The sequence below is a fragment of the Palaemon carinicauda genome, chromosome 30 (assembly GCF_036898095.1).
Source record: "Palaemon carinicauda isolate YSFRI2023 chromosome 30, ASM3689809v2, whole genome shotgun sequence".
Taxonomy (NCBI): domain Eukaryota; kingdom Metazoa; phylum Arthropoda; class Malacostraca; order Decapoda; family Palaemonidae; genus Palaemon; species Palaemon carinicauda.
In genome coordinates, this window is record NC_090754.1 from 78,552,551 (window position 1) to 78,570,050 (window position 17,500).

Here is a 17,500-nt window from a genome sequence, read left to right on the forward strand (position 1 = left end):
ATGGACAATTACAATAAAACGCTCTGAGAACAGTAGCAACATTAAAATAGATTTTCCATATATAAACTATAAAAAGAGACTTATGTCAGCCTGTTCAACATAGAAACATTCGCTGCAAGTTTGAACTTTTGAAGTTCCACCGATTAAACTTCCTGATTAGGAAGATCATTCTACAACTTGGTCACAGCTGGAATAAAACTTCTAGATTACTATGTGTATTGAGTCTAATAATAATTATTATTATTGAAATTATTAAGATTATCATTATTTCTTTTATGTAAAGGTCTTTGAATGAAAAAGTAAATCGGGTACTGAAAAAATAAAGAATAAATATCCAACTTTAATGTTATTAGAATCATAGAATAATGCACAAACGATAGTGAGGAATAATCAAGTTTTCAAAATATGTCGACTGAGACTATCAATACACAAAATGAGAACTGTGATTGGTGACTTCAATGCTAATGTTGGAAGGAGTAATCAAGGTATAGAGAATGTGATGGGTGTTGAGGGTCTTGTCAAAGTTGCGAATGAAAATATGGCACATTTTATAAGTTTTTGTTCAACAAACAATCTTGTTATAGGAGGTACTCTTTTCCAACACAAGGATATCCACAAATATACATGAACTTCACCATGTGGCTATTACAAAAATCAAATAGATCACATTGCAATTAATAAAGAGAGAGGGAGAACTCTGAGAAATGGAAGAAGCTATATAGGTGTAGATATTGGTAGTGATCACCAGCTCCTCATTGCCAAACTAAAATTAAAACTGAAAGCACCCAACAGATATGTAGATATAATACTTAGGTTTTACAACTAAGCTTCTAGAAGATGACCTTAGAGAAACCTTTGCAATTAAATGTAGGAATCGATTTGCAATCTTATAGACTTGGGGAGACACTGCAGAGTCTGGGGACAAAGAAATGCCCTTGTCATGGTTTATGGCTATTGTTCTATAACTACTCTGGAATTCCAGCACGAATTCTAATTAAAAAAAAAAAATACATGAGGTTCTCAATTTCAACATTTGATTTTATAGATAAAGTAGAGGGGGACTCATTAAAGTGCAGACCCCCTCCACAGCATCTTATTTCTTGACCTTTTGCTTGACCTTTACCTTTGACCTTAACATGTATTAATTGGCGGGGATTTTTATATGCTTAAATATGGCTGATTACGTGAATTTGACATTTTGCTTGACCGTGACCTTGACCTTCCAAAATTTAATCCTTTCCAGCTTTTTACATAGCAGTTAATCTGTGCAAGTTTCATTACTCTACGATTAAAATTGTGGCCAGGAAGCTGTTCACAAACAAACACACACACAAATAAACACACCAACAGGGGCGGAAACATAACCTCCTTCCAACTTCGTTTACGGAGGTATAAACCTTAATAAATGTCCACTGAATCATCTGAAAATGTTGATATTTTTCTTTTTCGAAAATGTCAGAAAAACTCGGACAGAGAAGTTCTAAAAACTCAGACAGAGAAATTTTACTAAATATAATAAAACGGATTTATTAAAAAAACACGAAGATAAGTTAGATTAACAACCCGTTTAAAAAAAAAGTAAAAAAAAAAAAAAAAAAAAGAAAGGGCTTAGGGTCACAGCAGACCTGAGCGTAGGAGAAGAGCAAAGGTCACTGGCATTTTGTCAATGACCTTGTTTTTTCAATGAGCCTGAAATCAGATTGGAGAATTGTCTTTTTATTCTAATCTTTACCTGTTCTATTATAATAGAGATGGCAACTATTATTATTATTATTATTATTATTATTAGTAGTAGTAGTAGTAGTAGTAGTAGTAGTAGTAGTAGTAGTAGAAAGGCTATAGAAGTGTATTGGTATAAAGGTATTAGAAATTGAATATCATTTTTTTCCATTTATTTATTCCAATGTATTGCTGTGGATACCTATCTATACAAATTTAACTCGCGCTGTTATACGCGATTTGCAATTATTGTTATTAATATCATTATTACGCAAAAGAAATAAATTTAGTAATTTTTCTTAAATGGGAATATCCATTCCAACAAGAGGATGCCCTTCCATGCTATAACAGGATGCCAGAAAACTTTAAGTCTATCAATCAATCAATCGATGCTATTATGCAATTAGGAATAGACAGGAATTTCCACTCGTGGTCGTGTCTAGAATACAGGAAATTTCAAGGTCAACGGATCACTGTGAATTATTATTATTATTATTATTATTATTATTATTATTATTATTATTATTATTATTGTTACTTGCTAAGCTACAACCCTAGTTAGAAAAGCAGGATACTTTAAGCCCAGGGGTTCCAATAGGGAAAATAGCACACTAAGGAAAGGAAACGAGGAAATAAGAGAAGAAATTAACAATTAAAACAAAATATTTTAAGAACATTAACAGTATTAAAATAAATATCTCCTATATAAACTGTAAAAACTGTAACAAAATAAGAGGAAGAGGAATAAGATAAAATATTATACCCGAGTGTCCCCTCAAGCAAGAGAACTTTAACCCAAGACAGTGTAAGACCATGGTACAGAGGCTATGGCACTACCCAAGATTAGAGTACAATGGTTTGATTTTGCAGTGTCCTCCTAGAAGAGCTGCTTACCATAGCTGAAGAATCTCTTTTACCCTTACCAAGAGGAAAGTAGCCACTGAACAATTCCAGTGCAGTAGTTAACCCCTTTGGTGAAGAAGAGTTGTTTGGTATTCTCAGTGTTGTCAGATGTATGAGGACAGAGGAGAATATGTAAAGAATAGGCCAGACTATTCGGAATGTGTTTGTAGGGAAATGGGAAATGACCCGGAACCAGAGAGAAGGCTCCAATGTAGTACTGTCTGGCCAGTCAAAAGACCCATTAACTCTGTAGCGGTAGTATCTCAACGGCTCATAGCCGTGTCGAGAATGCAGGCAATTTCAGGGTTAACCTCAGATCACTGTAAATGCAGATATTAATAGGTTAACATTTCACGAGGGTTACCAATCAATATTGCCTCCCCATTTCTTAGGTTAATCCCTACTTCTCGCAGCTGGATTGTATCCAAAACAAGATTCTGAGCCGGCGTAACGCCATATTAATCTAAATACACGGAAAACAAGGTTTAAAGGCCGCTCATGAATGGCAGGGGTTAAGGACAGTGACATTGCTCTATCAAGCAGGACAATGCCCTACAGAGTGAACATATTACATATGATCAGCGCCCAAGCCCCCTCTCCACCCAAGCTAGCACCAAGGAGGGCCAATCAATGGTTGCTGATGACGCAGCAGATAGACCTATAAGCTCCCAAGGATGGTGAGGTTGCAGCGACCAAAGAAACTAACGTGTTTGAGCGGGACTGGAACCCCTAACTGGCAATCACCAGGCAAGGAAGCTACCATCAGGCCACCACAAATCGACGGGACAGATGCATAGCTATAAAGTGGCGATTATGGCCAGCTGTTTATCGAATCGATTCTATCCGACGACTGGTGGCTTCCAAGTTCACAGTTGACTACCTTCTGTAGGGCAACAAGGGTGCTATGGATTAACTGAGTATTCCCATATCGTCTGTTTAAAAGTCTATGGTCCATGGTCCTTCCTGCTTCTGGTTTCCAACGAGGAAAGTTGATTTGATCGGTGGTATAATTATTTGGCTTGGCAGCAATACAGGTCATCGGTGATCGCGCACGAATGGGGAAAAAATAGAGCATTTCAAAGGTTTGACTTAAACGCTGTTTTTTTAATTATTCAACCATCAGAAATATATGTTATTTTATGTGAATTATTCCTGAAGTAAAAGTGAAATCGTAATATATTTATTTTCAATTTTAATGCGAATTTCCTTTTGCGGGTGTCTATGAAAACATTTTCTGTTCTTTTCATGACTTGTAATCGTTGCTAAATGAGGTATATTACATTTACTAACTTCAGTGATATAAACTTTCCATTGCATAGGGCAGGGTATTAATGATATAATGACACATACATACACACATACATCATCATCATCATCAGCCGTTACTAATCTGTAGAAGTGATGAACAAAGACCTGAAATGCCCTTCCAATTGCGTCTGTTCACAGTCTTTCTATGCCAGTCCACATCAGCAAACTTTCTTAGTTCGTATCCATCGTCTTCTCTTCCTTCCCCTGCTTCTTTTGCAATCTCTCGGGACCCATTCTGTTATTCTTAATGGCCATCTATTGTCTGTCATTCTCATTATATGTCCTGCCTATGTCCATTTATTTTACTTATCATCTACTTTAGCTTGCTCCCTTATCCATGTTGCTCTTTTTCTGTCTCAGTGTTATTCCCATCATGGCTCTTTGAGTTGTAACTAGCTTATGTTTTAAGGCTTTAGTAAGTCTCCAAGTTTCAGATACACAAGTTAATACTGATTGGACCATCTGACTGAATATATTTCTTTTTTAAGAGACATTGGCATTTTAATTTTCATAATATCATTTTGTTTACCAAATGCTTTCCATTCCATGCTTATCAATCTTTCAATTTCGGTCTCGTGTCCTGGGGAAACACTTGCTGTCTGTCTTACGTACGTATGTTCATTAACAATCTCTAGAGGTTGGCCGTAACTCTTATTTGTTGTCTCTGCATTTTCATTCTACATTATCCTAGTTTTACTCATATTCATTTTCAGTCCTACATTTCTACTTTTTCGATTCAAATCTATAATCTTTTGTAATTCCTCCTATGATTCACTAAACACAGCTATGACATCCGCAAATCTCATATATATATATATATATATATATATATATATATATATATATATATATATATATATATATATATATATATATATATATATATATATATATATATAACGGATTTTGAGCGAAGCGAAAAATCTATTTTTGGGTGAGATAGCCATGTCGTCCTGATGGAAGTTCCTATAGGGTAGCTTCCTAGGGTATATTACAACTACGGCGATATTCCCAGAGAATTTACCTTAAGGTACCAGAATTCTAACTCCTGGAGCGAGTATCCCTCGTGAAAGGGATATCGCGACATATCAGAGGACGTATTCTAGACACGTCACATGGCAATCTACGACCTGAACAGAGATTCGTCTCGTAGGAGGGAGATTGACGAGATACAAATTCGGGAAAGAAAAAGGGGAGCCGCTCCCAAGGCTTCCCTATCCCCCGATTCGTATGCGTGCCTGGCGCCAATCCTGGCGCCATCTGTATTTCTTGTAGCGTACACGAGGTGCTACAGATACTGTATGTAGGGAGGGGTCCTACAGCCCTTTCTTAGAAAGGCAAGGGCGGGTCCATCAGGACGACATGGCTATCTCACCCAAAAATAGATTTTTCGCTTCGCTCAAAATCCGTTTTTTGGGCTCAAGCCATGTCGTCCTGATGGAAGTGTACCAGAGCATTACTGTATCTGTGGATTCTCAGAACGTGCCGTACTCCCCGGAGATATTTATTCCCGGTCGACTAGACCTAGAGACCTAAGATGTTACCGTTATACATCTTTTCAACTAACTATAAACTATGTTAGAGCTTCCTGCCCCCTACAGGGAAGAGTCCTACTAGACTCTGGAAAGTCTCGAAGAGTACATATATCTATGTATGAATACCAGGCAAGCTAATATAGTGGTCTCGCCCTATATTAAGTAAAGCATAGTTTGTATAGAACCACTGCGTCAATATATTGACCAGTCATCCGCACAATACTTGTATTGGACAAAGGTTTATATCCGCATAGGAAGAAACTAATAAAACCGCCCTCGTCCCTTTATGGGACGGAGTCCTCCCATTAGGGGACTTACATAAACCAATGCAACATAGCTTGCAAAACAGAACAATTCTATCAGAATTATCCCAGATAAGATACATAGAATTAAAATGCTCAATTATACCAATAAATTGACACAGGTGAAAGAGACGCAAGGTTCTCAAGAACAAGTTTATTGACAGATAATAAACAGACAGGTTAACAACAAATATATATATTTATATAAAAGAGGGTAACCCAAAACTTTAAGCATAAGTATGATAGTAAACAGAACTTGTTTATCTGAAAGAAAAACCATTAAACACCACTTTAATGAGATACCAAGGTATCAAGTCATAAAAAATCTGTATTACAAATCAATCACATTAGCGTTAGAAACGCTTGGCACACATGTCTGAACTTATGCAAGGTTCACCTTTGAAGGAAGGAACAGTCTATATGGGCACTTGGTGCCCTCATTTAGTTTGTAGTACAGTATGTACCTACACACTCACCCTGGACTTAATCGTCCCAATTAAGACCACTGTTCCTTGTAGAGTTAAACAGTAGGGTTAACTACACGACCCACTGCTACCACAGATCTCTTAAGTTCCTCTACTTGCTTCGCATAGTGGCGAAAGAACACCCTGGAAGACTTCCAGCCCGTGTATGAACGGAGATGTTCAAAATCCATACAATTAAAGAAATTTAGGGATGAGGCAACTTTCCTCGGATCGTGACCTGCGGGTGTACTGTCAGGATCCGCTCTGCGAATAAAATATGTCATTTTCGCTCTGAGTTGATTCAGAGATAAATTTGAGCCTGATGTTTCTCCCCTGAATAGTTGACTACCCTTGAAGTCTGAAGTTCTACGAAGATAGACCTTTAGGCATTCTACTGGACATAGAGATGCATCTTCTTTCAGAGGACAGATTCTCCAGGGACCCCACCTGTTGGTGGGTAACTCATTCTTGGCGAGAAACGTAGGATCCGGAAACAGGTTCAGCTCCCCCCCATCCAGGAACTGAACACGACCTGCCTCTCTCGAGAGGGCTACGATCTCACTAACCCTGGCCCCGGACGCGAGTGCAAATAGGAAAATAACTTTTTGCGTCAAATCCTTTAACGCACATTCTTCATTGCTCAACAAGGAGGCGAAATGAAGAACTTTGTCTAAAGACCATGAGATGGGCTTTGGAGGTGCTGAAGGTCTGAGCCTAGCGCAGGCTTTCGGAACTTTATTAAAGATCTCGTTACCTAGGTCGATCTGGAAGGCAAATAAAATGGGTCTCATCAAAGCCGATTTACACACTGAAATCGTGTTAGCTGCCAATCCTTGGCCATGGAGGTGGATGAAGAAAGATAAGCAGAAATCTGTTGAGATCTCCTGCGGATTCTTTGCCTTTACAAAGGCCACCCATTTTCTCCAAGATGACTCATATTGCCTTCTAGTCGATTTGCACTTGTATTCCTCTAGGAAGTCTATGCTGGCTTTCGAAATCCCGAAGCGCTTTCTCACCGCTAGGGCGAGAAAATCATGAGCTGCAGGGTCTGGGTTTTCTGTAATGAAGCGCAGACAGTCGACTTCTGGACTTGCTGGGTCAGAACTGGATGTGGTAGCGGCACGAACTTCATCTGTAGTTCCAACGCCAAGGGGAACCACATGCTGTTCGCCCACTTGTGGGCCACTATTGCCGCTACCCCCTTGAAGGATCTCAGTTTGTTGAGGACCCTCAACAGAAGGTTGTGAGGAGGGAACAGATAAATCCTGGACCATCTGTTCCAGTCGAGGGACATTGCGTCCACTGCTTCCGCTAAGGGGTCCTCGTACGGGGACACGTACAGGGGCAACTTCTTGTTGTCTTTCGTCGCAAAGAGGTCTATTTGCAGTTCTGGGACTTGATTCAGAATGAAGGAAAATGATCCTGCGTCTAAGGACCATTCCGACTCTATCGGTGTGAACCTGGATAGAGCGTCCGCTGTCACATTGCGGACTCCTTGAAGGTGAACTGCCGACAGGTACCACTTCTTCTTTTCCGCCAATCGGAAAATGGCTAACATCACTTGGTTGAGAGGTGGTGACCTCGACCCTTGTCGATTCAAGCATCTCACAACCACCTCGCTGTCTGTCACCAATCTTATGTGGATCGAGTGACGCGGGGAGACTTTCTTTAAGGTAAGGAGCACTGCCATAGCTTCTAGAAAGTTTATATGAAAGGTCCTGAATAGCTTGGACCAAGTCCCCTGGACTTTTTTCCGATGAGAGTGACCTCCCCATCCCTCCTTTGAGGCGTCTGAGTGAATCGTCAACGACGGGGGAGGTGGCTGAAGAAGAACAGACTTCTTTAGATGTCTGGCTTGGGACCAAGGTCTGAGAAGAGTACGTAGCCGAGGCGGCACTGGTCTTCTCAGGTCTCTTCGCGCGTTTGATGCATACCTTCTCCAAACTCCGGTTGCATCCTTTAGCTGTGCTCTTAGCACTGGGTCTGTCACTGAAGCAAACTGGAGAGAGCCTAGTACCCTCTCCTGTTCGCGTCTTGATATCCTTTCGGAATCTAGAAGTCTCTTGACAGAGCCCGCTATCTCCTTCCTTTTCTTCATTGGGATGGAGAAACTGTGTGACAAAAGGTCCCAGTGGATTCCCAGCCACTGGAACTTTTGGGATGGAGAAAGTCGAGACTTTTTCTTGTTGATCTTGAAGCCTAGGTACTCTAGGAACTGGATCACCTGACTGGAAGCTTGCAAGCATTCGGTCTCGGATGCTGCCCACACCAGCCAGTCGTCCAGGTAGGCTACTACCTGAATTCCCTTTAGGCGTAATTGTTTGAGAGCTGCGCTCGCAAGCTTCGTGAAAATCCTTGGGGCTATGTTTAGCCCGAATGGCATGGCTCTGAAGGCGTACAGTTTCCGTTGTAGCCTGAACCCTAGGTAGGGGGAGAGTCGACGGCTGATTGGAATGTGCCAATAGGCGTCTGACAAGTCTATAGAGACTGAGTATGCCCTCTTGGGCAGTAAGGTCCTTATGTGTTGTAGTGTTAGCATCTTGAATTTGCAATTCACTATGAACTTGTTGAGTGGTGACAAGTCCAGAATGACTCTGAGCTTTTCCGAGTCTTTCTTGGGAACACAAAACAGCCTCCCTTGGAATTTGATGGACTTCACCTTTCGGATCACATTTTTCTCCAACAGTTCTTGAACGTACTCCTCCAAAATGGGGGTGGAGTGTTGGAAAAACCGAAGGCATGGGGGTGGAGTGCTGTACCAGCTCCAACCCAGTCCATTCTTGAGTAGGCTTTGGGCCCAGGGATCGAAGGTCCAGCGATCCCAAAATTTCATTAGTCTCCCTCCTACCGGTATCATTTCACTTGGACTGCCGTCCTGAGGTCTTGCCTCCCTGACCACGACCACCTCTGAATCCCCTTCCCCTTGAGGGGCGCCTAGACGAGCCTCTGGCTGCTCCTCTAGGTTTTGCACGAAAGGAAGAAGACTGTCCTTCGAACGTTGGGGCGAATGTGGTTGACTGACCTGGCACCGCCTGGGGTACCCACTGAAAGGCAGTCGGGGTTTGTGCCACCATCTGGGGCACTGGAGGCAAAGGCAATTGCAGTTGCTGTTGCTGTCTATAAGGCTTGGCTGGCCGAGATGGTAGCCTAGTCTTCATATTCTTCCTCTTTGGTTGAGGACCCTCATCCGGGGAAGATTTTCTTTTGATAGCCAGGCCCCACTTCTGGAGAAGATTTCTATTCTCCACGGCGGCCTTATCAACAACCTCTTTGACCACATCGGTAGGGAAAAGGTCTTTTCCCCAAATGTTGGAGGAGATTAGCTTCCTTGGCTCGTGTCTCACCGAAGCCCCGGTGAACACGAACTCCCTGCAAGCTCTCCTTGCCTTGACGAAGCTATAAAGGTCCTTCGTCACTGTGGCTAAGTGAGACTTAGCCACTACCATGAACATTTCATGGACCTTGGGGTCACTTGCCATCGTCTCGAGAGTAGTCTGATGAGACATTGAGGCAGCCAGTCTTTCTTTTGTCTCGAACTCTCTTCGTAAAAGAGATTCGGACAGCTTGGGGAGGTCCTCGCCGAATTGCCGTCCGGCAATATCAGCCTCCAACTTTCCCACTGAGAATGTCAGATGGACATCCTTCCAGTCTTTGTGGTCCATAGGTAGAGCCAGCGACAAGGGTTTACACTCCTCCAGGGAGGGGCAAGGCTTGCCGGCCTCGACTGCCTTTAGGACAGCCGCAAACCCTTTCTGTAAAAAGGGGAAGGCTCTATCAGGAGAGGACACAAACGAAGGGAGCTTCTTGCTCAATGCAGCTACCTTCGAATTCGAGAAGCCCCTCTCTTTCATCGAGGATGAAAGTAGGGCTTGAGCCTTAGCGTGGTCCATAACAATGACCTCCTTCGGCTCTGTCTCCTCCCTTGAAGCTGGTTCTTTTCTCAGCCGGACATAGCAGTCCGGATATGAAGCCTTGCTGGGCCAGAATTCTACCTCCTCTAGGGGAACTGAACCCAGCTTATCCGAAATGACGATCTTTCCAGTCGTCATCGGCATGTGCTCAGCATACCTCCATGGGTTAGCATCTGAGCATATGGGAAGGTCTTTCACATTGAGCCTTTTCCGGGGCCCATGTGATTCTGCCAGGGACTGCATACGCAGTTCCATTGCAGCCGCCTTCTCCTGATTCTCCTTCTGCATTTGTTGGATCATTCCAACAATCGAAGAGAGGGCCTGTCCCAGTTCTACTGGGAGGCCAGCCGATGTTGAGGGGATAGGCTCCGGCATCTGAACCGGAGTAGCCGACACCTCGTCGACCTCATCCTCTACGACATCCGGGGTTTGAACTTGATCCTGACCTTCTGCCAGGAGGTCTTCTTCCAAACGATCGTCCAGGTCAGACATCCTGTCACACAACTGGATGTCTTGCATCGCATCTGCGACTTCCTCGTCCACCTGGACTTGATCTTGAAGGATCTCCTCTTGAGGCTGGGGAATCACTGCCTCTGCTGATGCCTGGGGAAAAAGATACGCCCTCATCTTCTCACTTGGAAGATAAGGGCCAGAGGTGTTCTTCTTGAAGCCCCTTACCCAAGTACGAAGCTTTTCCCTAGCTCTATCCCTTGATTCCGCCGTTCTAGGGGAATCAAAAGCCTCAGTAATCAGGTTAGTGCATACAGTACATACCTGAGGGTCCCAATACTGGAGATCATCCTTGGAGACAGCGCATGCTGCGTGTCTCCTACAACACTCATGTCCGCAGAGGTTCTTGCTGCGGACATTGCAGAAAACATTTCCGCACTTCGGAGGGTCCTCCTGTAAAGAGAAGAAATTTCCATGAGTATCAAGTGAACTATGTATCACTGGATATGCATAGTATAGCATAACAATTCATAAATGAAAGACACACACTTGTGTTTCCCTCACAACCCATTGTTGCCGCCTTCCAGATAATAAAATCAAAAATGGTTTATCTCTACTAGAGTAACCAATGCAAGGTTTCCATAGGAAACAGGTGGAGCTCACACCTAGGCAATGATTTTAAAAATCCTGGATAATAGACGGGGAAGAACTCTGCTTCCTGTCTGAGGGCAACAGCAAAGGGCTGTGTAGGAAAACACAATAGTGTTAGAAGATACAGTGCTGTACCTAAACTTTTACTATAGTTTTCTTCTTACTGTATATGCTATACAGAAGAATACTAGTACAGTATAGGAGGATGTGTGCCGGCCTGCCTTTGCCGGCCGGCACACACCACAATTAGCTTTAAAGTATACTACTTAACAGCTATAGGGCGGCAGCCCTCTGGTTCAAATGCCTGTGCCGGCGGCAGCAGCTGCCGGCCAGCAACAGCCAGTGTTGGCCGGCAATGATTGCCGGCCAGCAACTACACAAGGTAGTACCCAGCTGCCGGCCACACTCTTGGTGACCGGCAGACAAGGACTGACATAAGCCGGCCGGCAAAGGTACAAGACCGATGCCAGCCGGCAGCAAAAGAACCAGAAGACTACACCTGCCCGGCTGCCGGCCTCATAGGCCGGCTGCCGGGACAGGTACAGCACTAGAAGAAAATAGAATGGATGCCGGGATAAGAGTGTACACAACCCCCCAAGCCCGGCAACCGAAAGAGTGCATATAAGGAAGGGGAGAAACTTAATTCAGGCTTCCTTGACCAATGCCGTCCGGCTCTGCCGGCAGGCATGGATGAGAGACCAAGAGAGGTCCGGGCAGCACTCGAAAACATAAGACCCTTGCCGTCCAGCGTCTCTGCCGGCCGGCAATGGGCTTAGTCAATCCATATCCCAACCTATACTAGGTCCAGAAGTAGAATGACATATGGTACAGTAATACCCCTGCCGGCCAGCTCTGCCGGCCGGCAAGGTACAGTACAGTAATGGCTAGGCCATTACGGAGATAGAGGGGGAAGGGACAAGAGGGTCCTGCCAACCTTGCTTTAGTGACAGATCACCCGCAGCCAAGAACTCTGTCTTAGCCTAAGGGAGATCTAAGGGAAAGGGCCAGCGCAGTAGTATAATACCTGCCAGCTTCCAAAGCACCAAAGCAAGGAAGGCGTTGCAACTCCCAAGGGAAGATTTATCCTCCCCGAGAACAGCAACAGGACTTAGTCTGGTCGATCACACAAGAAGGAATCATAACTACAGAAACCTTCGACAGTGACCTAAGGGAGCTCAGCTCCCTTTGTAAGTGTTAGGTCAGCGAGGGAGACTCTGCCCCAAGCCAAACAACACGGACTCAGACTAAAAACTCTGTTGTTCTGTCCCTCTTTGAACCAGACTCTGCTGGAACAGGAAGGTACAGTAACACCCTAGTATAGTTTTATCGAAAATAAATGCGGAAAAAACCACTTAGGGATAAGCCCAAGGCTTAAACAGAGGGAAAGGGATTGCATACCTTCTCCGAAGAAAAGAAAGCAACCGGGGAGTATAATAAAGTATACTAAGGCTCCATAAGCAATTAGCCTAGGCACCAAGAGAATCGATTACCTAATTCACCGAAACTCTCACGTATACAATCTTGGAAATATTCCACACAGTCTAAAATGTATAAAATATAGCCTAAAGCTTCAATAAAATTTTAATTACACTCGGAAAAACCATAATCATGCATTAAGTACTAGGACCAAACGACTAGGCTACATGGCCTAGCGTAGGCCAGAATGGCGAATACTTCGCCAAATAATACTAAGCACGAAAGGAAATCCTATGTAAAGCTAAATAGCTAAATTTTATTAAGCAAAACAACCAGGAATGTCACTCTGACTAACTAATTTATACCTAGCGAGTGACAGTGTCCAGGACACCTCTGGTAGGCTACGGCTCTTGTATCAAAGATTAATCCTATTAATCACTCAAAATTTTACCAAGAGCCTACATTTATACATAACAGACACTATACTCAACTTATCCGAGGTCAACGAAGACGAAGAAGCCATGAAAAGCTGAATAAATCCAAGATTTGAGAGAAAAACAGGAAAAAACACCGAGTTGTTAAGCTACGCAAAAAGGAATACAGATGGCGCCAGGATTGGCGCCAGGCACGCATACGAATCGGGGGATAGGGAAGCCTTGGGAGCGGCTCCCCTTTTTCTTTCCCGAATTCGTATCTCGTCAATCTCCCTCCTACGAGACGAATCTCTGTTCAGGTCGTAGATTGCCATGTGACGTGTCTAGAATACGTCCTCTGATATGTCGCGATATCCCTTTCACGAGGGATACTCGCTCCAGGAGTTAGAATTCTGGTACCTTAAGGTAAATTCTCTGGGAATATCGCCGTAGTTGTAATATACCCTAGGAAGCTACCCTATAGGAACTTCCATCAGGACGACATGGCTTGAGCCCAAAAATATATATATATACAGAGAGAGAGAGAGAGAGAGAGAGAGAGAGAGAGAGAGAGAGAGAGAGAGAGAGAGAGATAGGGCCTTGCAGGCGGAATAATAAGTGCTGCATATAAATAGTCAATAATACAACATCCTATACTCATCATTTTATATAAAGATTAGTAATAAAAACACATGTCTAAAACGCCCAATAATTTTTTTCTTTTATTATAAAATACACATATACAATATTACAATTTATAACAAATATACATCCTCGTATATTTACATGAATATTTTTTTTTGTATTTTACATATACTGTATTTACAATTGCAATTTTGACTATTTATCTAAATATGTTTTTAAATAAGGTATATATTGACTCGTGAATGCCTTTTTTGATAGAAGTAAAACCAAAAATAAAAAACTTTAAGATCATTCGCATTTTCCTCAAAGAGGAATCAAATACCTGAGAGATTGCTGAAGCGCTATTCCTAATGTTATTACAGATAATGGCTGTCTTCCTGCGATATCATTAGAAAGAAAGAATTTACCGTGATTACGATTCTTACGTTATCGTGTACGTTGCTTGTTTATTGTCACAATAGTAATTGTCTGTCTTGGAAAGCTTTTTTTTCTTTTTATAGTAGTAATAATTGGCCATCAGATTTTTCCTGTGGTTTAAGTGCTCGTGATGAGTAGAGTAGAAGCGTAAGTAATTGTTGATAACTATGTGTGTGTATATATATATATATATATATATATATATATATATATATATATATATATATATATATATATATATATATATATATATATATATATAAATGCGTAAAAATCACAGGAAAACGTGATGCTCAGATGCAGAAGAACCACGGGGAAAATGAAAATACGAAATATACGATTAAGTCCTGACTAGTTTCGTGATACTTCTTCAGAGGACTGAAGAAGTATCACGAAATTAGTTAGGACTTAATTGTATATTTCATATTTTAATTTTCCCGGTGGTTCTCCTGCATATATATATATATATATATATATATATATATATATATATATATATATATATATATATATATATATATATATATATACACACATATATATACACATATATATACACACACATATATATATATACACACACATATATATATATACATATATATATATATATATATATATATATATATATATATATATATATATACACACACATATATATATATATATATATATATATATATATATATATATATATATATATATGCAGGAGAACCACCGGGAAAATTAAAATATGAAATATACAATTAAGTCCTAACTAATTTCGTGATACTTCTTCAGTCCTCTGAAGAAGTATCACGAAACTAGTCAGGACTTAATCGTATATTTCGTATTTTCATTTTCCCCGTGGTTCTTCTGCATCTGAGCATCACGTTTTCCTGTGATTTTTACGCATTTATATATATATATATATATATATATATATATATATATATATATATATATATATATATATATATATATATATATATTCGACAATGACGTTTTTTCATCATTTATGCAACCAACTACAGATGAGCAATTTTATCAATCAATGATGATCAGACAAGGAGACAAGATTTGCTAACAAAAGGGGAGATTCATAATGAGACGAAATGTAACTATTCTTTGCATTTTCGAGGATTTCCGTAATCACACGGTAATCTTGCCAAAACGTCTTGACGTAGCAAACCATTAAAGGGAAATTGAAAGGAAAATATCTCACGACAACCCTTTTTTGTCATTCTACCATTATGCATTACAATTATATCTAGGGTTATGGTGGCCGATGTGGTAACGTCCCTGACTGGTGAACGCCAGACTGGGGTTCGAGTCCCGCTCAAACTCGTTAGTTTATTTGGAAGCTTCAACCTCACTATCCTATTGTCCATTTCTTTTATCGATGCAGATTTGCACCGACTCGCAGCGGTGTCCTTTTAGCTCGGAAAATTTTCCTGATCGCTGATTGGTTAGAATTATCTCATCCAACCAATCAGCGATCAGGAAACTTTTCCGAGCTAAAGGGGCACCGCTGCGAGTCGGTGCAAATCTGCATCGCTAAAAGAAATTGACTATAGTGAGCTAAGGATGGGGTGCTTGGGGTAGCCTATAGGTCTATCTGCTGAGTCATCAGCAGCCATTGCTTGGCCCCCCTTGGTCTTAGCTTGGGTGGAGAGGGGGCTTGGGCGCTGATCATATGTTAATATGATCAGTCTATAGGTCATTGTACTGCTCGATAGGGCAATGTCGCTGTCCCTTGCCTCTGCCATTCATAAACGGTATTTAAACCTTAAACCTAAATGTATCAACCACATTTATTCTCTTATCCTCCATACTGACATTCACCTCCATCATGCTGGCTTTCATTTATCGTCAATACATTACTATTACTAAGTTTAAATTATCTTAACTGACAAAATCTTTCATGCCTTTGCCAGTCCCTGCAATTTCTCTTCACTTTCTCCTATCAACACTGTATCATCTGAACAATCAACTAATCTAAAACCACTGAATCTCATAGGGCTCATTCACAGGTTCAGGTTCGGGGGTGAGGCATAGCCTTTGCAACGGCGCCTCGGATTATCTTCTTATATTGTTTTGTCTTTTCATCCACATCAGGTTTAATACTTTTTTTCTTTCCTATATTTGTTTCACTAAATAGAAATAATATTCCTATTTTCTTTATGTCTTCCTCATATGGTTTTTGAAGCTCAATTATTCCATTCCTTTCTTTTCTATAGTCTGTACATAGACCACCATTTTAAAAATAAAAGTGTCCATCCAAAAGGAAAATTCCCAGTTTTCAACTTCCTGGTAGACTTCAGTATCGTGTCTCTTGAATCATTTCATAATTTCAATTGTATGTATGCATTTAGGTAACAGAGATTATATTTTGTATGTGTGTGTGTAAGACGAGGATTAGCGAACAGTACATATGGGCCATCGATAGGCAAGAAGATAAAAGATTATGATCCGAGGATCAGAAGATTCGCTGAAAAAAAGGTTGTTAAATTAATATACAAGATCATTATTATTATTATTATTGTTGTTGTTGTTGTTCTAGCTAAGCTACAACCTTAATTGGACAAACAGGATGCTATAAGCCCAAGGGGTCCAAGAGGGGAAGTAGTCCAGTGAAAAAAGGAAATAAGGAAACAGGGAGAATAATGTGCCTGAGTGTACCCTCAAGCAAGCTAATTCTACCCCAAGACCGTGGAAGACCATGATACAGAGGCTATGGCACTACCCAAGACTAGACAACAATGGGTAGATTTTTTTTGTGTGTTTCTCCTAGAAGAGCTGCTTACCGTAACTAAGGATAATGATTAGAAGGATTCTCACTCCGCTGGATCCCAAAATTCTCTAAATAATCCTATTCCCTCGATTTTATCTCAATATACAGCAAGACTCGTCCTAGTTGAGAGTTATGGGGTCCTTTGACTGGCCAGAAAGTACTACATTGGATCCTTCTCTCTGGTTACAGTTCATTTTCCCTTTGCCTACACATACACCGAATATTCTGGCCTATTCTTTACACATTCTCCTCTGTCCTCATACTCCTGACAACACTGAGATTGCCAAACAATTCTCCTTCACCCAAGGGGTTAACTATTGCACTGTAATTGTTCAGTGGCTACTTTCCTCTTGTTATGGATAGAAAAGACTCTTTACCTATGGTGAACAGCTTTTTTAGAAGGACTCTCCAAAATCAAAGTGTTGTTCTCTAGTCTTGGGTAGTGCCATAGCCTCTGTACCATGGTCTTCCACTGTCTTGGGTTAGAGTTCTCTTTCTTGAAGGTACACTCGGGCACACTATTCTATCTTATTTCTCTTCCTCCAGTTTTTTCAAGTTTTTATAGTTTGTATAAGAAATATTTATTTTAACAT

At 41.2% G+C, this 17,500-nt stretch overlaps 1 protein-coding gene across 1 annotated transcript in view; it reads right to left on the reverse strand.

The window, feature by feature from the left end:
• Positions 1 to 17,500, reverse strand: part of LOC137623309 (bestrophin-4-like) — a 105,578-nt gene that overhangs the window by 29,450 nt on the left and 58,628 nt on the right. The gene's annotated exons all lie outside the window — the stretch shown is intronic.